The sequence below is a fragment of the Microtus oregoni genome, unplaced genomic scaffold, assembly GCF_018167655.1.
Source record: "Microtus oregoni isolate MIOR12 unplaced genomic scaffold, Mior012 000008F_ref0000371, whole genome shotgun sequence".
NCBI classification, from domain to species: Eukaryota; Metazoa; Chordata; class Mammalia; order Rodentia; family Cricetidae; genus Microtus; species Microtus oregoni.
In genome coordinates, this window is record NW_024543067.1 from 2,252,080 (window position 1) to 2,258,079 (window position 6,000).

Below are 6,000 nucleotides of genomic sequence, written 5' to 3' on the forward strand. Positions count from 1 at the left end.
GGTCACTGACTGAGATAATCAAGGTGAATGATGCTTGTATAATGCCCAAGGCCCAGATTGAGGACCAGAGGGACCCAAGGTTTACTGATTTCAAGGATAATGTAAAAGCTTCGCCAGCGAGCTGGAAGGTCAGTGGAGACATCTAGTAAATCAGACACAATTAGTTCAGTACCCAGTGCACGATATGGAAATTGAGGAAGAAAAAGATCTGTTTGCCAGTAGCTTTATGGACAGCGGTTTATGCCGAGATTTACACTCCAGCCTTCCGAGTTCTCTGCTGGAGCCTTGATTACATCCTTGCTGCTAACCGAGGCTGGGATATTTAAAGACTGCAAAGGCAGTCTTGGGGAGGGCTGCTATTCGTGGTTCATGCCGGATTCATCATGAAGTTGGTGTGTAAAATATAGAAAATATAAGGTCATAACTGTCCTGCTCTTCAGTTAAGGTCATGGTACACCAGACAGGGTTATTCTGTATCACAGCTGGCCTGGAAACCTGCGTCTTTCCATTTCCATCACAGTATTATTTTCCAGTGCATGTCCCTCTCAATAAAAGAACTGTCACAAGAAACAGGAAAAAAAAAGCATATTGTAAAAGAAGACATCCAAAAACTCACTGGACATGCTGGCAGATTTTTCCAGGGCTGGTTACTTTCTGTTAGTCTCTTTTTTGTTTCAACAAATAACTATTGTGTTCCAGATTTATTTAAACCTCCCAATATTTTTGTTCTTATTTAAACCTCACGATATTTTTGGGAGTTAGTAATTATTCCACTTAGGAGTGATGAAGCTGAGGCTTTATGAGGTTAAATAATTCTGTTCAAAAGAACAAAGTAATTACCAAACTAGATTCTAATCCTCATGTCTTTTGATTACAAAGTCCACTGTGCTTTCCCTGAGGATTTAAGTATGAGTTTTGTAAGTAGGTCTGACCTAGCCTCCAGCCTACTTACAGTTTAACTGTCAATTCCCTGGAGAACTCCGAAGTTGAAGCATGACTTCAGAGATATTTACTGGTTGAGGAAATAGTTTTCAGGCATTTATATTTTGGTATGGGCCAGTCCTTTCACTGTCTGCCAGCTACCACCACCTTTGGCCGGTAGTTACTCCCAGGAACTTTAATCTGTAGAACAGTGGTCCTCCATTTGTGCTGCTACTGAGGCATTTTCCAGCTAAACCAGGAGCTGGTGATTTATAAGTTTACAAAAGAGCAAGAATGGATCAGCAAATGGAATAGCTAATCGCGGACTCCAGCAGGGACTGGTTGTTCACATGGCAGCAGATTTTGTTTGTTCGTTTAACCAACATGTATTTCCTAGTTTCCACGCTGGCTACTTCTCAGGCTCCTCTGGCTTGCAGATGGCTCTCCTCTTGCTGTGTCTTTCTCACATGGGTACTTGGAAATCTAAATGTTTAATGCCCTAATTTCCCTTTAAAAATAATTGTTTAACAATTTGGCACTTATATATGATATAGTTTGGTCTTTTTAAAATCCCCATTGGTATCTCTTACCCCCTTACACTCCTATTGAACCCCTCTTCCCAACAAGTCCCCCTCCCATTTTCTACTCCTATTATTAATTTGCTGTGTTTTAATGTTATCTTTTGAGTTTAATTAGGGTTGCCTAGCCAGGTGTGGTGGCACACTCTAATCCCAGCACCTAGGAGGTAGAGGTAGGTGGATCTCTGTGAGTTCAAGGCCAGCCTGGGCTACATAGTGAGACCCCATGTTGAAACAAAACAAAACGGCAATTAAGGTTGCTTGCATGAGTGGGTGGGTGTTCTTTCCTGGACCATGGACAATTTCATTGTGTTTTACCACTGAAGAAAATGCCCCCTCCCCCAGCAACCGTTAACTACCAATAACTTCTCCAGGAGTCTCGTGTACCACTCCCTCACCCATTATGGAATATAGACAGGCTCAGACATTTTCAGTGGCTGGGGGAGGGAGTGGGCGCGGCTTGTCTCCCAAAGTGACGAACAATCATAACACAAGGGTGGTACCATTCCCAATGTGCTGGTCCCTTTCCCATCAATCTCTAATTAAGAAAATGCCCTACAGTCTGATCTTTGAAGGCATTTTCTCAACTGAGTTTCCTTCCTCTCAAATAATTATCATCGGTGTCAAGTTGACATGAAAACTAGCCAGCACAATTCACAAAAATCAAAACAAATGGATTAGAGATTAAAACTGAATGGAAAAAAAGAAATAAAAAAGGACATGACTGCTCCTAGGTATGATGGAGAAGAGGGTTTATTGGAGGTAAAAGAAAAGGCATAAGCAGAGGCAGGAACATCTGGGAGAGTCCTCAGTGAACATGACTATGAGGAGAGGGGAAAGGAGAGATGAGCTGCTACCCAAGGTGGGCAACCTAGGCTAAGGGACTGACTGTTATGACCAGATCTCAGAGTTTCCCAAAAACCAAATAGGAGACCAAGTCCTGTATCTAAAAGCAAAGAGCCTTTATTCTTACACAAGTTTGTGAACTCAAACTTTCCCTGTGTCCAACATATTGGTGTGATCAGACAGACCGGAGTTCAGTTGGGGTTGGGTTTTTATAATAGCAAAGATAGTAGTGAGAGATTTCTAAGGGTCAGGACCCCTGACTGACTGACATTTGTCTAGGTGTCCTGGTGAAAAATGATGGGAGTGTGCTGGCAGGTGGTGCTGTCTACAATGGTTGGAATGTTAGGAATTTCCTTTGAATGGTCTCTTACTTAGAGTAGTGCCTGATTAGTCTCAATTTGTGGTCTTGAAACCAGGTATTGTCTTGGGGTAAACTCCTGAGATTCGAGCCTCTATTGAGCTTGTCATGGCTGGATCCTACACTGACCAAGAGAGTAAAGGGTAGAGCAAAAAGTCAGGTACCAGAATGGCTGGATTATTTAGGGAAGAACAGCTTGGGGAAGAGCAACCCAGCCCATAGGCTGGAAAATTTTAAGATAGAGGTTAGGCTCTGCCAGACAGGAGGGCACAGGCAGGACTGAGGGGTGCAAGGAGAACCTGGCAACCAGCTTGGCTTGGATATACTAGCGAGCATTTCAGTTAGCCATTTGTGTAGGATTTAAGCCCTAACAAAAATGGAACACTGAGAACCATACATTTCCTTGAAGAAAACATGTGGGGGAGGTCCTTCACATTGACCTCGCCAGTGACTTTTCATTACGTGTGTTTCCAAAAGCACAAGCAGTGTAATAACCATAAATGAGTGAGAACTACCTAAAACCACAAAGCTTTCTTTCACACCACAAAGAAAGCAACGCGAGGCAAAGTATCCCATAAAAAGGAAGAATTGCTCGCAAGCCACGTAGAAAATGTAATTAATGTTGAAAACACATAAGAAAGCCACGCGCCTCAACAAGAAGCAAACAAAACCAAACAACAAAAGAAGTAGTTGAAGAAAGAACAGACAATCAGTTCTGTCTTTTGCTTTTAGACAAGATCTAGTCTCAAATCAGATTATGTCTAAACACAGAAAAAAGGGGTATAAATTATTTTAATTTTTTTGAGGGTGCTGCTGTGGTAGAAATAAAATGGTGCCATTCCCGAAGTGACTGCAGCAGGCAATGGGCCCCAAGACCTTACTGAAGTAAGTGTGGCCTTGTTGGAGAAAGTGTGTCACTTTGGGGGCAGGTTTTGAGGTCTCAAGCTCCACTCGATGTGACACACAGTCCTGTTGCCTTCAAGGTGTAGGACTCTCAGCTACCTTTCCAGCACCATGTCTGCCCACACATCACCATGCTCCTCAACACGATGATAATGCACTGAACCTCTGAACTGTAAGCCAGCCCCAATTAAATGTTTTCTTTATAAGAGCTGCCATGGTCATGGTATCTCTTCACAGGAATAGGAACCCTAACTAAGACACTCATAATGAAGAGAAAGTAAATAACACCAAGTGGCATGAATGAAAGGAAACTGCCATGTTTAGATAACCCAGGAGGGTAGTAGACCTCAAAGAAAGATGACTTGGAATGTAGTCACCATATAGAAAACATGGACCAAGAAACAACTTTGAGTTTCTTTTACTTTTCTACATAAGACAGCTTGAAACTATGCCCGGTGTGACGGGGAGAGAAGAAATTAACCTGCAGGAGAAACTTGGAGTTTTAACGAAGCTAATCCCTTTTGCGTTGTGAGGAGTTTCTTTACATTTTGTAGAGTTCTCCAATCTCACAGTAATCTACTAGTATCAAACTCTACACAAGAGCTATGTGTGTCTAGGCCATCCCTCCAGTGAGTGCTCAGGTGAACTACCATAGTACAAAATATTTCCCACAGCTCTGTCATGTCCCTGAACTGCACACCTTGCCAACGTTTAAGGTTCTGGTTATATACCACATAAAATATTATTTTAAAATTGTAATAGCGAAATGGAATCTCAAAGGTTCTGGGGCCTAGACTTTTCTATTAGAGAATTTTTGTAATATGGAATGAACTAAAAAGGGGTTCTCGAAAATGACGGTGTGGTGGAACCACCAAGCCTGAGCACTCCATGGGTAGAAAGGAAGGTCTATCGGGATAAACTGCCAAAGCTATGTCTTGGGGACTGAGAGAAACAAAATGGAAGAAAGCAGGTAGGTTTTATAAGACAGGGCGGGTGGAGTCTCTGAGCTTATACCAACTGTTCAGATAAACTGGCGACAAGATGCCTTTGCCTGAGGTGTTGACCTTTGTGGTAGTTAAGGGAGCTTCCTGGTAAATCAGAAAGGCATTTGAAAGGATTCCTGAAGAATGCTAAATTTGGGCTCCTTTTCTATAACAACTCTCAGTACTTCCAGTAGCAACACTCCTGTACACCTCTCAGAGTCCTTCTGCTTAGGACACTGTCACCAACAATGATTGTTCCAGAGGCCACTTCAGATCTAACCTAACAGTCCTGAACTTGAGTGGATCCTTGAGCATGGTTTGTTCTCACAAGGAATTATTACATTTTAAAAGGGGAAGGTACTCTGTTGTTGTCTGCATGAGTGCCACTACCAAGACAAGAAGATGAAATAAAAAGGAAGGAAGTACCCCTCCCAGTCCTGAGTTCCTTGCTCGTGCTCTCTCTCCATCTGCTCCTGATTTGGAACTTGAGATTTCAGTCCAGTGCTCCAATGTGGGTCTCTGTCTCAATCTCCTTTCATCGCCTGATGAAGGTTAATATTTAGGAGGATGCCTATATGTTTTTCTTTGGGTTCACCTTCTTATTTAGCTTCTCTACGATCACGAATTATAGGCTCAATGTCCTTTATTTATGGCTAGAAACCAAATATGAGTGAGAACATCCCATGTCAGGACCGCGAGGGGTACACCCACACACTGAGACATTGGGGATGTTCTATTGGGAACTCACCAAGGCCAGCTGGCCCGGGTCTGAAAAAGCATGGGATAAAACCGGACTCGCTGAATATAGTGGACAATGAGGAGTACAGAGAACTCAAGAACAATGGCAATGGGTTTTTGATCCTACTGCACGTACTGGCTTTGTGGGAGCCTAGGCAGTTTGGATGCTCACCTTACTAGACCTGGATGGAGATGGGTGGTTCTTGGACTTCCCACAGGACAGGGAACCCTGATTGCTCTTTGGGCTGACGAGGGATGGGGACTTGACCGGGGGAGGGGGAGGGAAATGGGAGGCAGTGGCGGGGAGAAGGCAGAAATCTTTAATAAATAATTAATTTAAAAAAATTTAAAAAAGGAAGGAAGTAGAGCAGAAGGAAGAAAAGACTGGCAAATAATCAGAGTGGGTATTGGCTTTGATTTTTTGTTAAGCTAAAATGTCGATAAAGATATATGGTTGAGCACACTGGGGTTGTTTAAGTGATAATTACTATGACTTCAACTTTCTAATTCCTTGGCACACTCAGAAGATATTCACATCGCACGAGCACAAAGCTCCCTGCTGACCTCCTCTACGGAGGACTGTGGGAGACAGAGAATGACAGAATGGTATCTGTCTTTAAAGTCCTGCAGTCTCGGCTGCAACAGTCACACAGGTGTTGAGCCGCCCAGCCAG